This window comes from Chiloscyllium plagiosum, unplaced genomic scaffold, assembly GCF_037043375.1.
Source record: "Chiloscyllium plagiosum isolate Xiang-an unplaced genomic scaffold, Cpla_swu_hap1 HiC_scaffold_4, whole genome shotgun sequence".
Taxonomy (NCBI): Eukaryota; Metazoa; Chordata; class Chondrichthyes; order Orectolobiformes; family Hemiscylliidae; genus Chiloscyllium; species Chiloscyllium plagiosum.
In genome coordinates this window covers 94,679,515-94,704,352 of record NW_028270142.1, presented here as the reverse complement: position 1 = coordinate 94,704,352, position 24,838 = coordinate 94,679,515, and the positions used below count along the sequence as shown (strand labels likewise).

At 41.5% G+C, this 24,838-nt stretch overlaps 1 protein-coding gene across 10 annotated transcripts in view; it reads left to right on the top strand.

Moving 5' to 3' along the window:
* Window positions 1-24,838, top strand: part of dlgap1a (discs, large (Drosophila) homolog-associated protein 1a) — a 770,519-nt gene that overhangs the window by 287,159 nt on the left and 458,522 nt on the right. For 7 of the 10 annotated variants that reach the window (XM_087986494.1, XM_043688198.2, XM_087986490.1 and 4 more), the window contains one exon: window positions 8,691-8,800. The exons of the other annotated variants lie outside the window; for them this stretch is intronic. The gene's annotated coding sequence lies outside the window, so the exon portion shown is untranslated. The remainder of the gene's footprint in view (window positions 1-8,690; window positions 8,801-24,838) is intronic. 10 annotated transcript variants of the gene reach the window in all.

Below are 24,838 nucleotides of genomic sequence, written 5' to 3'. Positions count from 1 at the left end.
CAGATCATCAGGATTCATTCCCGAATATTTTCTAGTGGCTTCCTTTAATCTCTGTAAAAAGGCTGACGGGGTTTCCTCCTTTTCCTGTCTTACTTCAAAGGCTTTATAAAAATTCTGAGATTTAGGTGCTGCTTCTCTAATGCCCAAAATAACCATTTCTCGAAAGTCTCTCATCTCTCCCCTATCGTGTTCATCCATACCCTGCCAGCAGGGGTCCACATTGGGAAATTTGTTCTTTGCTGGTATTACTCCTTCACCCAACAGGTGTCTTTTTTCCCCATTCTCTCAGGGCAGCTCTTCTGATCATACCCCTTTCTTCTCTCGACAATATCGTCCCCAGGATGCTCATTAATTCACCCCATGTACATAAATTCGGCCCCAAGAATTGGTCCAATTGGTTTGCCAATCCCACGGGGTCTTCAATCAAGCTTTTCATTTCTTTTTTAAATGATCTAACTTCATTGCTAGTTAGTGGTGCATTGACATACCCGATTTCGCCGTTACCAACGGGTACTTCTCTAAGGGGATATATTTGTGCCGCTGCCCTGCCTATGTTCCCCTCCTCCATCCTTTTTACTGCTGATCTAGTCTTAATTGGACTGAGGGGAAGGTCTTCCCCTGGACTTTTTTCAAGTTCTTGTACTGGGGAGGGCACTGTGGGAGAGGATAAAGACGACAACAGACCATTATTGTCGTTATTGTAAGGAGGGGGTAAACTTAACAAAGGATCCCAACGGGAAACCTTTGTTTCCTCATCACCTTCTTCTGACTTTTTCAAAACAAGGATTTTCAGACTCCCTATCCAACAAGCAGCATAATCAGATTCTTTACGGGAGTATTTTTGTTTCTTATTTACACATATACTTAAGTCCTGACATAACCAATCTTCATCTGACCCATATTTAGGCCAAAATATACTTAGAGTTTTAATGCTTTCCTTTGTCCAGATAAAACAATAAAAGTTTATCATTTCTTTTTTATCCTTCCCTCTCATCTGAGGGTTGTACTCCCAATTACTTAACATTTTCCCTAAAGGACTGTCCGTTGGGATGTGGTCCTCAGACGTCCCTGTCATGTCCCCTTCTAAACTTAAAATCACTATTTTTATTCCCCATTTCTATGATCGACCGTTTCTTTATGTAATTTAATTAACCTTACTGAGGTTCGGTGTCACCTTCTTCAGCACCCACTTCAGGGTCCTGACCTTCGCATGGGGGATTTCCCCTCTTAACAACAGGTCTAAGGCTGGGTGGTTGAATCAGGTAGACACCTCACTCTTCAAATTAAGTACCTTAATTTATGTGTTGCCAATTTCCTGTACTTCTCGTACTAGCCTGACCACCTAAGTTCGTGTACCCTCAGCAGCCCTTCAGTAGCCTTCTGACACGGGCTGTTTTTCCATGGACATATGCTTAATTTAATATCGCCAATTCCCCGTACATTCCGTACGTCCCGACCACTTAAGGTCGTCCCGACCACCAAGATAATACTTAAAGGTGGCCTTGATACAGTGAAGGTGCAATGAAATTCAAGAGGTGTAAAGGGGTCCATAAGGCAGGACCAGCAGCAAACATGAGCAGCTGCTGAACAGCTTCCACGTGAAGAAGTCAGAGCAGAAGACCCCCCTCAGGTGATGGAGGTGGTTCCTGAGGCCAAAAGTGGACAGACTTTGCTGTCATTTCCTTCAGGTGAGAGTAAAACTCAATGCCATCACCAAATGAGGATGGTCAACTCACAGTAACTGACCATGTCATCTGCTGGAGCAAGACTTGTGATCTGGATCACCAACAATCTGATAACTGTGCTTAATTTTTAATACAACTGGCTGCTCACAAGCGGCTGTTGGGAACTGTGTCATATCTCTCAATCCTCAATCATAAAGGTATCAAGGCTATTACTGATGCAATTTACTGATGATTATACCACATCACCTCATTTCCCCATGACAAAGTCAATTACAGCCCAGGCTTTTTCATCATAGCAGTCATTCCCTAGGTGCAGGGTGCTAGAGAATGTCCACACAAATTACATTGGGATTGCCATATCATAACGTGACTGAATTCATTAATACCATTCAGTCAATTTCTCAGTCATCTGTGATCATCGCTATCACACAACCAAAGAGATCTATGTCAGCCACTGTAGATGCTATATCCTTGGTAACTGTCAGGTTCCTGCTTCATTCCAAAGGCTGGATGCCTGACAAGGATGGTTATAGGGAGACATGGGCTCCCCTCTGCAAACATGGCTGATGATTCCAGTATGCAGCATGCTGATTGATACAATGCAGGTCAATCTTCCATCAGGGCTATCATGAAGAAGATGATAGGCCTCATCAAGTTGGTGTACCAACACTAGGATTAATTGGAGGTGCCTTGCAGTATCTTCCAGATTAAGTGTGGTACATAATGCTAGAGTGCAGTTTCTCTGCACAACTGGAGCAGGCAAGGTGTGGATGTAATGGACGCTGAGGAGCTGGGAGAATGGCAGTTTCAAGGAAGAAGGTGAGGACATTGAGTGGGAGAAAGTGAGGACTGCAGATGCTGGAGAGTCAGAGTTGATAAAGCATGGTGCTGGAAAAGACACAGCAGGTCAAGGCAGCATCTGAGGAGCAAGAGAGTCAATGTTTCAGGCATAACCCTTCTTTAGGACTGAGGAGGGGGAAGGGGGCTGAGAGATAAATGGGGGGTGGGGTTAGGAGAAAGGTAGGTGAGACAGCAATAGGTGGGCAAAGGTAGGAGGTGATAGTGATATGTTGGTAGGAAGTGTGAAGAGGGCTAACCATCTTCATGACAATAGAGTAGGGTAGTGTTAGGCACAACAAGTCAGACAGGATTTAATGGATTACCACTTCCAGTAGATCTGAGTTGAGTGAAGACAAATTATTGACTATACAATTTCCACTGCTCCAAAGGCAAAAACAAATGCAGCCTTTTTGTTTATTCTTCCTGCACTTTTCCTGTTATTTAATAGAAATTAATTTTAATAACTGTTTGATGCTGCAACATTCCGCACTGACAACATGTTGTGTGCTCTGACCGGCATTTAGGAAACAGTAGATGCCTTTATGCAGGGTTCTAGCATCACATGGTACAAAGAAAGGGTAGTTTATTTTGTTTGATTCTTGTTCCAGTTGTTAAAATGACAGTCAACCAGACAGGTAATGATTTAAAGTGCCATGAAACATGTTCTTGGAGGGGCATTGTGTACAAGAGCAAGGAAATGATGTTGAACTCGTTGAAGATACTTGTTTGACCTCAGCTGAGTATTGTGCACAGTTGTGGGCTCTACGTTATAGGAGAAAGTGAGGGCTGCAGATGCTGGAGATCAGAGCTGAAAATGTGTTGCTGGAAAAGCGCAGCAGGTCAGGCAGCATCCAAGGAACAGGAGAACATTTTCGGCTCTACATTATAGGAAAGATGCGAATGAATTGGTGAGAGCACACAAGCAATTTTACAAGAATGATTCCAGGTCTGGGAAGTTATATTTAGGAAGATAGATTGAAGAAGTTGGGATTGTTTTCCCTGGACAGAAGAAGAGAAAAAGGAGATTTGATCGAGGTTTCCAAAGCCATGAGCAGGCAGGACAGAGCAAATATGGAGAAACAGTCCCTTTAATTTTCATAATAGGGAAAAGAGTGAGAGGTCATCAATTTAAAATAATATGCAAAGGAAACAAGGGCGATGTGAGATTTTAAAAAAACTTTTTCATACATCAAATAGTTAGGGCATGGAATGCATTGCCTGGAAGTGTGGTGAAGACAGGTTCAACTGAGATATTCAAGAGAACATGGGAAGGTTATTTAAATTATAATGGCGTGCAAGGAATGGGGAAAAGGCAGGAGACTGGCACAAGATAGTAGAATTATTGCAGGCACAATGGTCAAAATAGCCTCCTTCTGTGCCAGAATAATTTGGTGTCTTGAGGGAAAATATTTTTATATAGAAAGTAGTTAGGATTGGATTTACACTGAGTGCAGAGGATCAATGTTCAGTCAATGGATTCAAAGAGAATAGGGATATTATCTAAAAAGGAAAATTGTTGGCAAAGTTGGGAGAGTGAATTAGTGAATTGTTTCTTAGGGAGCTACTTGGAATATGGATGGATAGTCTCTCTGTTGTAACCATTCTATGATTCCATGTATTTCACATTCCATGTTAGACATTACTCCATCTTGGAAATGCTTCTTATTTGTTTTAACAGGGATAACAATGAACATGATAAAACTATGTTACGAGTCAGAATCCAAAACAACTCACTAAGTACATTGTACCTTTAAGAGAGATTTGTTCTGTGCTGTTTCTCTTGCAGAGAGATGTTGCCAAAGTGGTACCAGAATGTCTGCAATGAGAAGCAGCAGGTAAACAGCTTTAAGCTCCCTGGATGTTTTATTTTAAATTAGACAAAAGAAACACGAGTGAGTGGAATCAGACTCACATAGACCCAGGGTTTTAGTTTTGCTTTCAGTCGGGGTTTGGAGCTAGCTCTCGAAGCTGAAAGACACAGCTTGTTCTCTGCTGCAGCAAAATGCTGAGTTCTCGCTCTGCTGCTAGATAGTTTCTATAGGTGGTCCTTTCTCCTACACTGAAAGGGTGATAGCACATGAGGAAAATCTGTTTTGCTGAATTTGCCTTTGCCAAGGGAATGTTTATGCTGGTATATTGGAATAGTTGATGTTTAATAGTTAAATAACATTGTTTTATTTGGCATTTTGATAGAGTTAAAGTTGTGCCAATATTGCTTATATTTTAACTGTGTTGTAAGAATAAAATTTGTTTTGCTTAAAGCCTAATAGTTTGACCCAACTGAATCACATCTGCAACAATTAATAAAAATCAAAAGAATTGTGGATGCTGTAAATCAGAAGCAAAAGCAGACATTGTTGGAAAAGCGCAGCAGGTTTACCAGCATTTGTGAAGAGAAATCAGAGTTAAAGTTTCAAGTCCAGGTGACCCTTCCTCTGAGAACGGGTCACCAGACCCAAAATGCTAACTTTGATTTCTTTTCACAGATGCTGCCAGACCTGCTGAGCTTTTCCAGCAACTTCCAATTGCATCTGTAACACAGCACTTTACACTTGCCTTTAAATAGAACAAAAATTAGGGTCTGGGCTATTTCCCTGACACATTTTGAGGGGTATTGGTCAAGTCCATAACAAGATATTATGGTAATTCATGAAAAATATCTCTCATATCTTCCATACTTGCCTGACACACTCAGTGGGCAAGTTAGAGAAAGAGAAGAATGCCTGCAATGTGGAAGTGAATTATGGCTGAGATATAAGAAAATTTCCGTGTGGTTGCAAAGATAATACATTCATGTGTACAAGTCAAATTAAAGTAAAATACTGCAGATGCTAGAAGTTTGAAACAAACAGAGAATGTTGGAGAGAGAGAAACAGAGTTAACATTTCCAGTGTGACTGAAGTCCTTTCTGAATAAGGGTCATATTGGACTCAAAAGTGTTAACTGTGTTTCTTTCTCCACAAATGTTACCAGACCTGCTGAGTATCTTCAGCAATCTCCATATTTACATGTCAGTGAGAGAGACACAAACTATATTTTTCATGACTTGGAGGTGCTGGTGTTGTACTGGGGTGGGCAAAATTAAAAAACACACCAGGTTATAGTTCAACAAGTTTATTTGGAAGCACTAGCTTTTGGAGCGCTGCTCCTTCATCAGGTGATGAAAGAGCAGCACTCCAAACGTTAGTGCTTCCAAATAAACCTGTTAAACATATTTTCATGATTGTGAAGCACTCCAGATTGACTTTGCTGAAACAGCTGAGGTTGGCAAATTGGACGATATGGTATTTTATGATGGAATTTTTTGAGATCAGGAGTGCCATCAGTTGGAGAGCTGATGAGAGACGTGTACTGCCTCTTCTAGAGAACATCTGCCAAATCTAAAGACATCACTGTCAAGGTCTCCACCCTGTCTTAGCATTGAATTAAAATGACTATAGACCAGGTCCCATCCAGCAAGAGCTGTTGGCTAATCAGAAACCTCCAGCTCTTGCATTCAGCATCACACAGAGTCAACCATGGCTGCTGCTGGAAGTGCATCCAGGATCGTGGACAGTCAAGGCAAGGTGTGTCTTAGTTTGGGGGCTGCCAGCAGCAGGGAGCATTGGAGGTAATGGCACAGGAGTGGATTTCAGGGGATACCACCCCTGATCAGGTACTGATTACATTTGGTTCCTCCACAGAGTATGACAAGTCAAGTATGTCAGATGTAACAGGCCCGCTTTCAGCTGGGTTAATCCCAGCAGCAGTGGGCTGAGGCCCTAAGGCACTCCCCCAGTTGGCCACAAAGAAAGGTCAAGGATGGATCTTTCTGCCTCAAACTGAAGGAGCCCATCGAATTGAAGCTCACCAGCTCTGGGAATAGAAAATTCTACACTTGAAGTCCAATGAATAGCCAGTACAATTTAACCATCAGTAAATGTTTGATTTTAATTTAAGTATTTGAGTTATGGTTGTTTCCCGAAGCCTTATGTTTTATAAATTGATACCAGTAGGTGCATTGCTTCCAATAGAACGCTGTTGTTCCAGTGATTTCAAGAACCAGTTTGGCCCCAATAGAAGGTGTGGGAATTGAGGGTGGGAGTGGGGCCAGCAGTTCTGTGACGAGAGAATCTAGAGGAGCCAGCTTACCTCCAGTCCTGCTGAAATTAATGGCCAGACCTGAGTAACATTCTTAGTCCCTGCATCCCAGCCAGTTTGAGAGAATGGTTGGTGACCACATATGGGTTTGGGTGTGTGAGGATGGAGTATGTAGAAGAGGGAGGAGGAGAGGCTAGCAGGTTGCAAGGATGGAGATTAGTGGATTGGGTAAAAGGAATTGGAGGACTCAGTGGCCCCAGTGGATTGGGGCACTATCAGAGTGGGCCTCAGTGAAAGAGCAGAAAGAGCTTCACCGAAGAGAGTTTTACTGAGAATTTTGGAAGTGTCTTGAGATTGAGGTCAAAGCTCATGAGGGGTAGGGTGTGGGGGTAATGTGTAGCCTTGGCTGGCGGGATCAGCGGATTGGGAAGGAGATCAGAAGTGTCATGGAATGGATGAAGCAGTTTAATTGGGAGATTCCTCTTGGCTCGTCAGCCAGTTAGTGTTAAACTTAAATTGGATATTAATTCTGAGGTATGCAATCTCGACATAATATTAAAATGGCCTGGTCATATTCAAGTACTCCCACAGCTTGGGAGCAAGTTGGTTACTCATTCCCATTGCCTTGAGTTAAAACTGAAAGCAGACATGAGTGGGCGTGATGGAGGTAGGTATTCATTTAAATTCAGATAATTTTATGTAATTTTACGTTCTACCCAACCATAACTGGTTCAGACTTAAAATTGGCTGATATATTTCTAGTTATGCTTTGACGTCAATTTCAGTAGCTGGTTAATTTGAAACATTATGAAATTAATCAGAAATTAGCAGGATCACTTGCAAAGGACATATGGTTCAATGTGAATTTGACTGGATTTGAAATCTAGAAGATGTCCCATTTATGCAGTATTTTTAGTTTTGATTACAGACTTGTGCTGCATCTGAAGAGGAATCCCATTTTGATTTCCTGTTACATTCTCACTGATTTCACTTAGTTGTATTTATGTAAGAAACAAAGATAACTTTTTAAAAATGTTCGAGTGCAATAACATTTGAGGGGTGATAAATAAATGTGCAGTTCCATTGTATGTTTCATAACGTCTTGGTAAATCAGATTGCTTTACAGTCAATTTAACCCTTGAGTTATGAGAATGTGGGAAACAGAACCAATTTTCATCTAATTTGATCCCAAAAACTGCAATAAGATGAGGACTACATTTTTCTTATTGGCTTTGATGGTGGGACAGATATTGGCAAAGGAAACAGAGTAAGGCCATTGTTCTTCTATGCCATGGGTTTATTTTATCTTCACCTGAGAGAGCATGCAGGGCTTTAGTTAAATATTTCATCTGAAACATGCAACATCAATCAGTACAACACATATTCTTTGTTGAACTAACGTTTTCACCGAGGGTATTTGTACAAGTCTCTGGAACAGGACTTAAAACTCAAACTTTCTGACCCAGAGCTGAGAATGTTACTGAACCAGACAAAGCCACATGATTAAATACAGTTTAACATCAGTCGTAGCATCATTCTAACTATAGGGAAGAGGCTACTTCCTTATGGCAGGGGAACAAGTATGATCAAAATATTGCTAGAAGGAGACAAAGTTGGAGCTTTTTGCTTTGCATTCATCAAGCTAAAATAACCATAGACCACCCCCCCCCCCCCCCCCCCCAAAGACCATAGGGCTGCTCTCCCCTTACAGGGAAAGGGAGTCAACTGGTGGTAGTTTAATTTGAGTATCATCACACCTCAGGCGAGGAGAGAGGTTCACAAGGAGAGTCCTTCATTGTAACCTCAGCCAGTGCAAAAATTGAACCCATGCTGTTCACTCTGTATTGCATGCCAGTCATCCAAGCTAACCAATCCCCCTGCCATCAGGATAGGATGCAAGGAATAGACTTGTCCATTTGTGCCCATAGATATGCCCATTTATGTAGCTGTATAAAACCTTCAACTTCATGTCTCCTTTTAGCAATGTTGAAGTTTTGCAACACCAAGCAATTATTTATAAAAATGATTATAATTTGAGCAGGATTGCCTACTAATCATAATCTGGTTACTTTCCCTGTGATACAGGTCAGCAGCTGCTGTTATTATTAATTCAGATGCATTGTGCGAAGTCAGCAAAATGGGTACAAAGCTGAATGGATGGAGGAAATTTGATCTGAATTGGAGTGAGTGAGTGAGTAAGTGTTGCATTATATTTTTGATCAATTAGTTGTTAACTGAGATTTTTGGAAATATAAATGGGATGGATTTGCTTGAGAGGCCAACTATTTATTAAGTGTGACAATGGACAGGAATTAATTTTTCACTGATTTGCCTACTTTACAATTGGTACCCATGTTTGAATTAGCTGTTTCCTTGGATTGTTAGAGTGAATTGATGTGTATGTGCAAATAGGAGGCATTCAATTTGCAGGGAACCAGTGGAGTGAAAAGAAGTTGATTGAGTAAATATATTTTGGCATAAAACTTGTTTTCAGCTTTGAAATGCAGTGTTCTTTAATGTCTTTTAGTCACACACAACTCCAAACAGTGACAGCACAGAAAGAGGCCTCACGCTGGCTTTCTGTAAGAGCAATTTATTGCCTGTCTCACCACACCCCGCCCCAACCCCCTACCCCCAACAAAACCTCGTCCAGTACAGTTTTATTTTTTATATAATAATTCAATTACCTCTTGAATATATTTTCAAGCTGTGTTCAAAATGGGATGGGTGTAGCAGTCATACCTCGGGATCCAGGGTTTTAGGTCAACCCTGCGCTTGGGTTAAGGCAGGACTGTTATGTTCAGGATGGGAAGTCAGAATTGTGTGCCCTGGGCTGGGTTGGAAGATGGGTGGAAAGCAGGGCTGCCATGTTTCAGCTGGGGTCCTGTGATTTCTGTCCCTGGCCCTATCTCCACGGGGCTCTGAGTTAGTACATCTGAACATTCACTGTCGAACATGTTTTTTTCCTTGTAGATCCATTGCATTTTTTCATAATTACCTTATATTTGTCTTCTCTGGTTCCTGATATTTCCAATAATGGGAACAGTTTTTCCCGGTCTACTCTGTTCAGATTCCTCATGGTTTTGAATACGTCTATCAAATGTCTTTCTGGCTTTCTCTTCCCCAAGTCCCAGCTTTGCTAACCGATCTATGTCCCTCATTCCAGGAATTTTTGTGAATCTTATTGGTAACTTTGTTAATTTTTCTTCACATCTGTCCTGAAGTGTGACATCCAGGAATGTTCCAACTGAGACTAAAGCAGGATTTTATGCACATTTAACATGCATTTGCACTCCAAAATCCTATTAATAAAGTCTATGAAGGTTAAGATGTTGCATGCTTTATTAAACACATCTCATGTGATCACTTTCAATGATCTATATACATCTATAACCAGGTCCTCCACCCCCTTTAACATTATATCCTTCACTTTGTAGTGTCTCCCTGTGTTCCTTTTACCAAAATGAATCACTTTACTTGTCATTGCATTAAATTTCATCTTACAATTGTTTGGTCAATCCAGTAATCTTTGACCTTTTGAAGTCCTGCATTGCTCATTTAACATTACTTCCAAGTGTTTTGCCATTCTTAAATTCTGAAGATGGTACCTGTTAGACAAGGTCAAGACCTCTAATACCAGGAAGAGCAGGGGTCCCAACACTGAGCCTAGTGGGGAACTCTACAATAACCCTTCCTCCAGTCTGAAAGAAAAACCCCTTCACTATTTTGTCTCCTGTCACACAAACAATGCTGTATCCCTGTTACTACTGTCTATGAACTCTGTCTTTGTTCACAGATTTGCTTATTGGTTTAGTACCAAGTGCCTTTCAGAAGTTGATGGACACCACATCAAGCACATTATTGTTATCATCCCTCACTGTTTTCTCATCAAGAAACTCAAGAAAGTTAGTTAGGTTCAAATGTCTTTCACAAATCCATGCAGACTTTCTTTAATAAATCCACATTTATTTTCACTTTGTTCCTGCACCGTGGTATTACATTTACAATTCTCTAGTCTTCTGGAACTATCCTCAGGACTAAGGAAGATTGGAACATAATGAGCAGTGGTCTACAATTTCCATTCTCCCTTTCTTTAGTATCCTCAGGTGCCTTGCATCATTTCCAAAAGGCATTTGATTGGATGACACATAAAAGGTTTGTGCACAAGATAGGAGCTCAGGGTATCATGGGTAATATATTATGAATTGAGGATTGGTTAACACACAGAAGACAAGAGTTGGGATTAATGGGTCTTTTGCAGTTTGGGAAGACGTAACTAGTAGAGGATTACAAAGATAGTCCTGGGGAGGGAGAAAGTGTAATGTATCCAAGTGTGCCATTGATACAAAAATAAGTGGGAGGGCATGATGTGATAAGGACATAATGAATTTGCAAGGCAAGATAGGTCAGGAGTGGGTAAAGTATTGGCAGGTGGAATTTAATCGATGAAAGTATGAAGTCATGCATTTTGGTATGAAAAATCAAAACATAAAATTGTTTAGAGAGACTTCGAAAAAGTGTAGAGGAATCTGGATGTTCTTGTAACATGAAACCCCAGGTACATGCAGGTGTAGCAAGCCTTAGAAAGGCAATTGGAATCTTGGACTGTATAGATTGGAGTGAGGGGGTGCGGGGTTGGAGGTTAAAAATAAGGAAGTGTTATTACAATTGTACAAGGTGCTGGTGAGGCAGCAGCTGGAATACTGTATTCAGTTTTTGTCCCCATATTTAGATTAGATTAGATTAGATTAGATTAGATTACTTACAGTGTGGAAACAGGCCCTTCGGCCCAACAAGTCCACACCGACCCGCCGAAGCGTAACCCACCCATACCCCTAAATTTACCCCTTACCTAACACTACGGGCAATTTAGCACGGCCAATTCACCTGACCTGCACATCTTTTGTGACTGTGGGAGGAAACCGGAGCACCCGGAGGAAACCCATGCAGACACGGGGAGAACGTGCAAACTCTACACAGTCAGTCGCCCGAGGCAGGAATTGAACCCGGGTCTCTGGCGCTGTGAGGCAGCAGTGCTAACCACTGTGCCACCGTGCCGCCCACACGGTGGGCGGCACGGTGGCATTTAAGAAAGAAGCTGCAGACATTGGAGGTTATTCAAAAGAGATTGACTAGGCTGATTTCTGGGATGAAGGGATTGGTTTACCAAGTGCGACTAAAGATGATCAGCCTTTGTTCATACAAGAGACTTGACAGGGTAATTGTTAAGAAGGTATTTCCATTAGTGGGGATGTTTCAAACTGGGGAGCATAGTTACAGAATAAAGGACACTCATTTAAAACTAGTGTGCAAACCATTTTCTTTTCTCACCAGGGAATGAATGTCTGAAAGTTTCAATCCCAGAGAGTTGAAACTAGATTACTGAAAGTATTTACAGAGCAGGGGAATAGATTTTTGAAATATGAGGATCTGAGGGCTATGAGGAACTGCATAAAACTGGAGTTGAGGCCTGGGGCAGATCAATAATTATTTTACTGAATGATGGGACAGGCTGAGGGGCCTATCCCTACTCCTGTTTCTTATGATATTATGGTTATCCAGTCCTGGTGTCTGTCAACCTGAAGTACAGGCAGCCTATCCAATACAGCCTCCTTTCCAATTTTAAAAAATACAAATGTCTGATCTACCTGCACAGATTATTCGTCATTTGTAAAGACAGATGCAAAGTATTAATTCAGTATCTCAGTCATGTCTTTGACCACCTTTTTACTACTTGTATATCTATAGAAGATTTTATGTTAGCTGTCAAGCTTGTCTCATGTTCTCACTGATTCCTTGCTACTACTATTTGCTTTTGCAATTCCTCTTTGGTACTTCTGTATTCAGCCTAGTTCCCAGATGTATTATCCAACTGACATTTTTATAAACATACTTCTTTTTTCCTCTTGACCTCTGATTCTTTCATTAATCCATGGTCTGCTGAAGCAAGGGGATCATGCTGGTTGGGGATTACTGGGACCCTCTTAAGCCTGGTAGTAGCACTCCTGCTCTTCTAGGTTTACATGTTGTGTTATAAAGGCATTCACCTTCTGGATTGAGCTCTCTTGTTTCCATTCATGTGCTATACTTGCACATACATATTTAATAGTCAGGGCTATGCTCTTTGAAGCCCGAAAAAAATCATGTACACACACTTTCCACGTTTCAGTTCAACAAAATGGGTGACAGCCATTTTCTTGTTCAATTTTTTTTAGAAAATATTTGTCCAATGTATCTTATTTAACATTTAAACAATGCTTGGCAGTTAATGGATAGTCATAATCTAATCTAGTACAATCACCATGGCAACCCCTCTACCAATCAGAGTGTTCTTGTCAACCAGTCAGTACCTTCCTGCTTTACTGTGTAAATGTTCTTTTACACTTACATTGGCATTTCTTGTAACTTGTCCTGAGGTTTGCAAGACAAACAGCTTTGGCAAGATGTGGCTTTTTCTGGCACTATCCAAGTTCTGTACTATTAAAACGACTATTTCTATTCTTTCTACAAATGTAAACCTTAAGTCCTAGGTGGTAAAGTAAACAAAGTTAACCAATTGAGTGGTAAGTTTTTTTGGAAAGGGAGAATGATCAGCTCAAGATTGTGGTAACATCAAAATTAATAACTGACTGAAAGAAGAGAATGAGATCTTGCAAAGTAAGTTTGTCAGTTTAAAAAAAAACATTAGAATAGTAATCTCACAATTAATTCCATTTTCTCACATAGGCCAAATGGATTGAAATGGAAACAGATTTGAAAAATGAGAATGTGATTGGATAAATGGCATAAAAGAGAGGTTTTCAGTTTTGTAAACCATTGGGCTGAGTTGTGTGCTAAGGAGGAGTTTTGCAGATGGTATAGGCTTAACTTAACCTCTTTTAAGGAAAAGGCCAAATTTAATATTGAAGTAGACTAAATTATGAAATTACATGGGCATTGAAAGAATAAGTGTGTCTCTATCTCTAGTGATCCATTTCTCACTGGCTGTCATTTAGAGAATAGTTAATTATTCAGCAGTGGGTACATGTGAGAATATCTGGTTTTGATTGCTAGTGGTAGATTTGTAGGTCATTTTAAGCATCATCTCATCAACTTCTTCAGAGATGTTTTATTACACATCTCTGGAGCAGGTGAGACTTAAATCAGAGACACTTGGCTCGGAGGACAGGACCCTATTACTGTATCACAAGAGCCCTGCTATTAAGCAGAATTCAGAGATAATTAAGAACAGGTATCGTTAATTGGACATAACTTAATAAGAATGAGTTCTGTGGGGCTCGGTGTGGCATGGTAGCAATATCCCTATCTCTGAATGAGGATGCCTGGGTTCAAGACCCACCTGCTGCAGAGGTATGCAATAACATCTTGAAACATATTGATTGGAAAATACCTAAGATTGGCTTCTGTACTATAGTAATTGTGGGGAAAAAAACATTCAGTTATGTGCAAGAGCAATTCTAGACATGGAAAAAAAAAGACATGGTTCTGTCACTTCCAACTTCATGTTGATTTAGCCCCCCCCCCCCTATATTTCCCTGCAGGTTTTGCACGTAAATTATTCAATTGGAAAACATAGGTGATTGGTGATGGAGAAAAACCTGTTGTTATGTGTCAGAGCACTTCTGGATATAAAAGAAAAAGATAGGAGTGCCTTCTTAGGGCTGTATTGGCACAGTGGTAGTGTCCCTAACTTTGAACCAGGAGGTCTAGCTTAAAATCTCACCTTCTTGAGACGTGTAATAATATCTCGTAACAGATTTATTATAAAATAGATATGTATTAAAAACATTGGCTTTTGTAGTGCAATGATAGCGTCTCTACCTCTGGGCCAGGAGGATTGGTTCAAATCCCACCTGCTCCACAGATGCATAAAAACTCTCTGAACAGGTTAATTAGAAAATAGCTGGGATTCACCTCTGGGGTCTCTGAGACAAAATAATTCTCATCTGATTTTTTAAGTTTTGTCCAGTTCTTGTACATCCCACATCCCCTCAAGGTCTTATGTGTTTCAATAGGATCACCTTTTAGTTTCTAAATGGATCTAAAAATAATAGGATTGGCTTCTGGAAGTCAGAGGATATCCTCCTGGGTCTGCTCCTGGGCCTTGCCAAGTTGGCTATTAACAGGCCCAGGCAGCAGGCTGTGGAGGAGGTCATATCTGCCGACTCTCTGCCCCTCTTCTGCAGCTATGTGTTTTGCCGATGTGTTGTGGCTGTATCAAACGGATTCAGGCCCAACTTATCAACGTTTCTTCATAAAATGACCTTTTCATCCTAGAATCATCAGGTCAACGTGACTGCATGTCATATAATATGTGACTGTCTGATATTTCATTCTGTCACCAGGTAGCAGGAAGTCCCTATGTCCTGATCTCTGGTGTTCAAGCATGTCAGGACTATAGTTGATATCCAGCCCCTCATGCTCTGCACGTGTTAGTCATGAGGCAATTGAAGGGAACATATTCAGATCTCTGCCTCTTGATCGTGTTCTGTGTTTTCTTCTGAGAGAAGGAATAGGGCAGTGCTGTGACTGAAGGTAATGGCATGTGTCCATCTGGTGGAGAGAGCTTGTAGGGTGAGGATCTGGAAGAGGTCGGACTTTGCATCAGGCTTGGAACAAGAGTCAGTGGTGATTAAATAGATGGGACATGAGGAAATGCATAGGCAGAAAGTGAAAGGTAGGAAGAATTGTTCTGAAGTAACTGCAGAAGGCAGAGCGAGTAATCGGGGTGACATGCATATTAAAGATGTTGGTGAATGCACCACTGAGCACATCGTTCCTGACCTGGATCAGTCCTTAAAGGACTAAAGCATTTCCTATATTGCACCTCAGAGCATTTCCCTGTGTTCCTGAAGCTGAGCCCCTTTAGCAATCTCCAACAATGTTTCTTTGGTCTCGGCTAAATGTTTCTTCCTCAGACTGCTTGGGAATGATATCTTTATCCAGCAACTCCTGGCCCCTCCAACACCCCCAGCACAACAGCATTGAAACTGGGCATAGCTTCTGTTTATCTTACTTCCACCCTATTAGCTCTTGCCCTCTTCTCTTGAATTCCAAGATCTTCAAGATGCTTCGTTGTGTTGTCTTTTTAAACACTGAGAGCACATCAGGCAAGACTTTCATCATGCCTGCTGCTGTTCATTGGCCAAACCAGTCGTAAAATGTTAATGAACAGGTTACCTTGAAAATGCCACTGACAGACATGGCTATGATGCTCCTTGCTGTCCTGAATGATAACAGACACCATCAAACCACCTCCCCCACCACCACCACCACCACCACCACCACCCAATCTCACCTAACCCTAATCCTATGATGCCTCCCAGATAAACGAAAAGTGAGTGGCAAAATGCTCATGTCATCCATGCAAAGAGGTGCTAGCAGTTCTGCCACATCTGCATCTTGCACCATTTCATAGTCACTATAAAGAAAATTTTGCAATGTACGTTTGATTTCAAATCAAATAATGGCACCACTGCCATCTGCCAAAAAATGCTTTCCAAGCCATTTTCACTGTTGAAAGAGACTTTTTTATTAAAAGAAACAGCATTGCATTGCATGTGATACAATCAGGATAGAGGTCATTCAAACCTGACCCAGTTCTTCTGATGAAAGCAATGCCTCAGAGTGAAAATAAATCTGCTGAAGCAAAAACAGTGGACTCTGGTTTCTATATTGGCTTCAATTGAGCATGGAGAGTAAAACAAAATAGGCAACTAGAATATTGTGGTGACCTGACACACTGAAGCTTTTTCAAAGCACTGATCTGACTTCAGCAGCACTGATAGAAAGATATGTGTCATTGCACATCTTTATCACTATATTCAACATTAGCCCAAACTATCACAAAATAGTAGCACAAACAAAATATGTGTTACTATATCACATGCTGCATTTATCTACTGAGGGAGTACTGCAGTGGAGGAAGTGTTGTCTTTCAAGTGAGATGTTAAACCAACTCATGTGGATCTTTACAGGTCCCATTGCACTTTTCAAGAAGGAGGAAGCAGCCATCTGACTAGCTACCAGCAAGTCTGCAACTGATGAGTACAACCTTCCTAAAACCTTTATCCGTGAAGAAGTATCAAGAGAGACTCTTCAAACATGCTTCATGGGCTTTAAAATACCTCAGACTTTCCAGACATCATGAAAAGCAGAAGATAAATACAAGTCTTTATTTTTAATAGCAACTCTGATTTTGGTACCAATAAAGAGATCAGAGATGTGTCGGAATTGGAGAAAAATGAAAGAATATTGCAACTAACTGTATTTGCAGCATATTCATCACAGGTACAGATGCTGCAAGACCAGGAACTCCAACACAATACAACTCAACATTCAGGCGCTGTCTTTATTTAGGAACAGGAATTGCACAGTCAGACCATCGGGCCTATCATGCCATTCAATATGATCATGGCTGATTGAACACTTTACATACCGCATGCTTATACCCTGTATGCCACTGGTAATCAGAAATCAATAAATCCCTACCTTAATCATACTCAAAAACTGAGGCCCTCAGTCCTCTGTGGGGGAGAATGCCAAAGGTTCACAACCCTCTGAGTGAAAAAAAAAATATTCCTGATCTTGGACCTCAAAGGAATCCCCCTTTTTTCAAATTATGGCCCTGGCTCTAAACATCTTACTTGAATTCATCCTGTCTAACTCTTTAATTTATATATGAATTTTGATAAGATTGCATCTCATTCTTCAAACTTCTAGAGAATATACAAGCCTAGTCCACCTAATCTTTCATAGGACAGTTCTGCCATCACAGTAAACAGTCTGATGAGTCTTTGAGCCTATCTTGCGTTCCTCTATGGCAATAATATCGTTTTTGAGATAAGGAGACTAAAACTGCACACAGTACTCCAGATGAGGTTTAACGAAGATCCTGCACAATTCAACTAAGAATTCACTACTCCTGCAGTCAAATCTTCTTGCTATAAAGGCTAACATTCCATTAGCCTTCCGAACAACTTGTTTGCCTTCTGTCACTTATCAACAAGGACATCTAGGTCTCTTTGTACATCTGCACTTCCCAACCTCTTACCATTTATGAAATAAGTTGCACATTTGTTCCTGTTACCAAAGTGGATAACTTCACATTTTGCCACATTATATTCCACGAGTCATGTTCATGCCCATTTATTAAGCCTGCCCAAAATCACATTTATATCGTCCTCGCAATACACGCATTCTCATTTAGCTTTGTATCATCTGTAAATTTAAAATTATTACATTTGGTCTCCAACTCCAAATCATAGATATACATTGTAAACAGCTGCAGCCCAAGTACTGGTTCTTGTGGGACCCCACTAATGTGAAAATGACCCACCTATTCCTACTCTTTGCTTTCTGGCTATTAGCTAATCATTAATCCATGCCAATGCATTACCTCCTATCTCATTTGGTTTTTAACCAACTTTAAGCATAATACTTCTGCCAGCTTTCCTTTATCAATTTTGTTGGTAACATTTTCAAAAACTTTCATACCTTAATCAAACATAATTTTGAGCACAACTCCATGCTGAAAATGCTAAATCAGATCATTGTCAACCAGATGTCTATTTATCCAATCCTTTATAATAGGTACTAGAATTTTCTCTATTACTGATAGAAGGCTAACAGGTCTGTAGTTGTGTTTTCTCCCTCTCTCAGTCCCTTCTTAAATAGTATGGGGCCATTTACTACCTTCCAGTCCACAGGAATCATTTGTGAGTTGAAAGATTTTTGGAACATAATCACCAATGTATTGATTATCTCTGTAGCCACCTCCTTCAGTATTCTGGAAGATAGACTGAGAGCATCTGAGGATTTATTAACTTCCAGTACCACCAAGTTCTCCAGTACAATTTTTTCTTATTGATGTTAATTGTCTTCAACTCTTTATTCTCCCTGGATATGTGGATCTTTTGTTCTTGGAGATTTCTAGTGTCTTCCTCAGTAAAAACAGACATAAAATAATGATTTCGCTTCTCTGTCATTTCTCTATTCCCCATTATAAATTCTCCTGACTCTGCCTGCAATGGACCCACATTTGTTTTAGCAAAACATCTGTTTTTTAAATACATATTGAAGGTTTTATGATTCTTTTCTTTAATGCTAAATTTCATTTATATTCTTTTCTCTCTTTCCTTAACAGTTTTAGGTTTTCCTTTGATGTATTCTATAATCCTCCCAATTCTCTGAATTGCTGCTATTTCTGACAACTTTATAGACCTTTCCTTTTAAAAGACCTTATACAATCCTGAACTTCCTTTGTTAGTCACAGCTGATTAACCTTTTGAGTTTTTGCATGTTGAACAAATGTGTAGTTGCTGGAAGTCACAGATTTAAAGAGTATCCACTGTCTATCTACAGTTGTGGATTTTAATTTTTTTTTCTCACTCCTAACAGTCAATTTGTGTCTCATTCTTTCATAATATCGCTTGATACAGAATGAACTACCTCACTTTCAAACATAAGGTAACATTTTTTGTATTGTATCTGTTCACCTCTTAAGGGTTAATTTGCCATTTTTCATTACCGAATAATTGATCAAAAATAGCAACCCCCAAGTATACTGCTGTCGAACACCATTTCTAACACATTCCAGAAACTTGTCCTCCACAGTTTTAATACTCAGTTGATTTAGCCAGGTTATATGCAGATTAGAATCACTTACAATGATTACATTGCCATTGCTTCACACCTCTCTCATCTCCTGACTAGAATTAGCATTACTGTCACATGTACTCACATGAGTACAGTGAAAGATTTGCAAGTTGCTATTTATGGTGACATCTTAGGCACCAAGGTACCTAGGTATAGATTCTTAAGTACGAATTCTTAGGGAAAAAGATTAGAAAAATAAAGACATTAAAAAGCCCAGCAATAATTTAGAAAAATAGAGAAATAAGTTCAGAATAACCGTTCTTCAACCCAGACATGCACCAGGCTTCACCCTGAGGCTGAGAGTCCGTGTCCACACTAAGGCCAGGGGTTTGAGTCCATGCTGAGACCTGGAGTCGGTGACCACACTGAGGCCGGGAATCCGTGTCCACACTGAGGCCGGGAATCTGTTTCCACACTGAGGCCGGGAATCCGTGTCCACACTGAGGCCGGGAATCTGTTTCCACACTGAGGCCGGGAATCCGTGTCCACAGTGAGGCCGGGAGTCATCGAGTGCACGCTGTGGCCGGGAGTCATCGGGTCCACAGTGAGGCCGGGAGTCCTCGGGTCCACGGTGAGGCCGGGAGTCCTCGGGTCCACGGTGAGGCCGAGAGTCCTCGGGTCCACGGTGAGGCCGAGAGCCCTCGGGTCCACGGTGAGGCCAGGACCCCTCGGGTCCACGGTGAGGCCAGGAGCCCTCGGGTTCACACTGAAGCCGGGAGCCCTTGGATCCACACTGAGGCCGGGAGTTCTCAGGTCCACACTGAGGCCGGGAGCCCTCAGGTCCACAATGAGGCCGGGAGCCCTCGGGTCCACAGTGAGGCCGGGAGTCCTCGGGTCCACAGTGAGACCGGGAGCCCGCGGGTCCACACTGAGGCCGGGAGTCATCGGGTCCGCACTGAGGCCAGGAGTCCTCGGGTCCACAGTGAGGCCGGGAGCCCTCGGGTCCACAGTGAGGCCGGGAGCCCTCGGGTCCGCACTGAGGCCGGGAGTCATCGGGTCCGCACTGAGGCCGGGAGTCCTCGGGTCCACAGTGAGGCCGGGAGTCCTCGGGTCCGCACTGAGGCTGGGTGTGCTCAGGTCCACACTGAGGCTGGGAGCCCTCGGGTCCACAGTGAGGCCGGGAGTCCTCGGGTCCACAGTGAGGCCGGGAGTCCTCGGGTCCACAGTGAGGCCGGGAGCCCTTGGGTTCCCGTTGAGGTCGGGTGTCCTTGTTCGCTTTCACCCTGGACATTGCCGATGCCGCCCAAGAACGTGAGGTAAAAAGGAAAAGAAAAAAAGATGCAAAAAGAGAGCGAAAAGAGAAAAGAACCAGATGGAGTGGACCAGCTCCAGCTCAGGGAGTCTAGTCTACTGCCACACCCCATGTGTCTCCAAGATTAATACCATGCACTGCACTACCCCCACCACTATTTGATGTTTACTAAAGTAACTGTCACTTAATGGCTGCAATCTTTTGTCATTTGTTAGTCCCACTTAATATTGTTGATCAAATCGGAGATCCTCCCTTTACAATAGAGTGATTCCATCTCTTATAATCAGCAAAACTCCATCTCTTTCTTCCTCTTTGTGTAACTTTCCTAAACATTGAATTTTCTTGAATATTCAGTTTCCAGTCTTTGAAACCATGCAGCCATGCTTCTGTCATGGCAATTCAGTCTCTACATTATACTAACAAATCACTTAGTTGTGCCTTTCAATCGTTGACCTTGTTGTGAGTGCTGCATGCAATCAGACAGACTGTACTTATAGTTATTTGAAGGGATGTGAGCATCACTGGCAAGGCCAGCATTTGGTGTCCATCCCTAATGGATATTTAGAAGGTGTTGGTGAGAATTTTCTTCAGTTTCTGCAGTCCATCGAATGTAGGACACTGGTGTTAGAGAGGGACAATTCCTCTCTAAGACTCAATCACATGCTCATATGCTGAATTGAATCTCTTGGAAAGGATCCAGGATGTCTGAAAACAGTCAAAAAGCAATCAGTGTTTCATGCCTCTACATCTCAAATGCCTCTATAAGGTTGACATAAAACAAGTTGTTTTAAAATGCTAATAATAGTGTTATGGAAATTGATATGATAATCCCACATTGTGTCAGTGACCAGTTGATCTGATTTGAATTAAGTTAGTAGAGAGTTAAATGATCACCAAGGTACCCAAAGAACTCACTACTCCCGTCAGAATATTAGATAGAATCTTCTGATGAGCCATTGGTTTGACATCTCATTTAAAGAATGCCATCTTTCACAGTAAATCAGTGCCTTCATGTTTCACGGGAATGCCATTCTAATTGTCATGCTTTCATTATTTGATGTTATTAGCAAGGTGTCTAAATGTTTTACCAAAAATTTTTTTTAAAGGAATGTCAAAGATGACATAGTATCGAATAGTTTTATTGCATTTTTCTTCAATCTTGCAAATTCTTTGAGAGCTGCATTTCCACATGCAAGCTTCCACTGTAAATCCCAGCTGCTGGGACCGCTCATCAGGAAATCACAAGCAAGGGCTAAAGATATTAGAAGGGTGGGTGAGAGGACTTAACTGGACAAGAGGCAAAATTTGTTTCCCAAAGGCAGGTCAAAGATTCACTGTTAAGTTCTCAGAACACTTCAGGCCGGTCAAATTTGCTGAAGATAGTCAGTGGGAACCTGTTTTTCATTAATTAGCACAATGTGCACACTCATTAATACCCAAAGCCACTGTAATTGCTTTCACAGTTTCAATCTTGCAAGCTATAAATGGGAAACAGGTCTGTGCATAAACCCAACTATATAAGGCACAAACTGAGTGGATGGACATCTTCCTCCAAGTTCCACTGAGTATAAACATTTCACTAATTTGGACTCTGATATAAAAAAATGATTACTTTGGAGTAAATGCTTACTGTGTTCACAGTGAAGCCTCTCCATCTTGATCTGCTGAAGAAATTTCCCTCACAATGCAGTCTGGCTTGTTGTTAAAGGCTTACAACATTAAGGGGGAAGCCTATACAGGTCACACATCCACATTGGTTTTTACTAGAAAAAGGGCAGGCGTGTGGGGCAGAACTCAAAAGAGGGTTCAGCTCAAAAGGCCATCTTTTATGATTGTGTCCTTGTCCCAAGCAAGCATTTGGTGAAAACTTCTCAAGTGTGTGCTGTAGTGATTATAACCACAAGTCATAGAATGGGAGTTCTCATGACTGGGGCTGTTAATCCAGTCCAGTCAGGAAGCCCTGGCTGACAGATATAGACAGGAGGGTTAGAGGTTCAGTTCACTCTGAGAGCTGGCTCTGAGGGCCCTGAATAAGTGTCAAGGACTCTCCACATTGGAAATAAAGGGTGACTTGGTGATGGGATGCTGGCCTCCATGGAGTTATTCCGGTAGAGATGGGGAGAGAAACACCTTCGTGAAGAAATCTGCTCGCAACAGTTGTCTTTGACTCATTCGATCCTGCTGTCGAAAACTGGACTCAGTATGTGGAAAGAATGTACTATTTTTTCCAGGTAAGTGACATTGGGGCAGATGAAAAACAGTGAGTAATTCTCCTGACTGCTTGTGAGTCTGCAGCTTTTTCGGTTATTAGTAGCCTACCATTACCTGCAGCTTTTTCAGTTGTTAGGAGCACCACATACTAAAACCTTTCAAGAGTTGACAGATTCAGTTAAGGAATATTATAACCCCTAGTCTCCTCTAATTCTGAGATGCTATCAGTTTTACTCGACAATTTGATAGTCAGAGGGTTAGATAGGGTGGACAGGGAGAGCCTTTTTCCAAGTATGGTGACGGCGAGCACAAGGGGGCATAGCTTTGAATTGAGGGATGATAGATATAGGACAGATGTCAGAGGTAGTTTCTTTACTCAGAGAGTAGTAAGGGTATGGAATGCTTTGCCTGCAACGGTAATAGATTCGCCAACTTTAAGTGCATTTAAGGCGTCATTGGACAAACATGTGGACGTACATGGAATAGTGGAGGTTAGATGGGCTTCAGATTGGTATGACAGGTCGGCGCAACATCGAGCGCCGAAGGGCCTGTACTGTAATGTTCTATGTTCTAATTCGAGAACCAGGCGAATCTGTATCGGAAGTTTTGACTAGATTAAGACAACTGGCAGAGGCATGTCTCTTTGGTTTAACTCTTAATGAGATGCTGGGAGACCATTTGTTTTGGGGGGTTAATGATGTAACCATACAAAAGCTCCTACTAGCTGAAGCCCAACTGGAGTTTAAACAGACACTACAGCTAGCTTTATCCTTAGAAAATGCAGCCGATAGAGAATATGAGTTGCAGGGTATTCCAATGGAAGTAGATTGAAGGCCATTGCATAGTCTCACTCAGGACATATCCTGAACAGAAGGACTCTAGGTCAGCCCACATCAAAACTCTCAAACAAAGTCAGGCCTTGTCCAAATGATTAAAATATTCTTCAGGATCCAGGCTGGCAAGCCATTGTAGTTGCTGCAATTATGCAGAGTCGAGACAGCAAAAGAATTAAACTGAGTAGGAGAGCTCGTAAGCTAATGGCCAGCAGAATGCACACACTAAAAAGTCCACATAGATCCGGTTTGGAACAGTTAAATTGCTTAGCAACATTCAAATCAGAAATAATTAAATGGTCACCCAGTTCTAATGGAGGGAAATACCAGAGTGGCCATTTCAGTGATCACAGAACCAGTCTTTAACAAATTTTGCTCTGGAATCCAGCCCTTACATTTGCACAAAACCTTGGGTAGACTGAGAACCTATAACCAGGGAACCTTTACAGTTTAAGAGTACAACTTCGGTTCCAGTCTCTTATAAGAAGCAGCTGGTTCAGTTACCACCAATATTAATAAAAGGCTCAGGACCAAGCTTGATAGGACAGAAATTGTTGAGCAAGATTCACCCAATTAGCTCAACACTTTCCAATTAGAAAGTGGCTATCTGAATGAAGTCCTAATTAAATACCTGGAGGTTTATCAGGAAGATCTAGGGACCATCAAAGGAGCCAAGGCCACCTTGAATAATGAGCAGGAAGCAATCCCTTCATATTGCAAGGTCCACCCAGTGCCATTTGCCTTATGGGGAAAAGTTGAGGCCAAACTCAGAAGGCTGGAAAGTGAAGAAATCATTAAACCAGTCCAATTTGTGGAATGGACGGCACTGGTCATACTGATTGTGAAGCCTGGTGGGTTGGTTCACCTTTGTGGAAATTTTAAATAGAATTAAACCACATTTCACTGGATAAATACCCAATCCTTTGCTTAGAGAATTTATACACAAAGCTGCTGGGGGGGGGGTGCTGTCCTTCACAAAGATGGACATGAGCAATGCGTACTTACAATTGCGGTTAGATGAGGTTTCCCAGAAATATGCTACAATTAATATTCATAATGCTTTGTATTAATATATGAGACTGTCTTTTAGGGTATCGTCAGCCTGTACCATTTTTCAGCAGATGATGGAGAACATTTTACAAGGTCTACCCCAAGTCGCCATTTATCTGGATGACGTGCTAATAACAAAGAAGCACAATAAGGAGGACTTAGAGAGCATGGACCTCGACCTTAGACATTTCCCCCAGGTTGGGTGTATACCCTAAAAGGGAAAAATATGT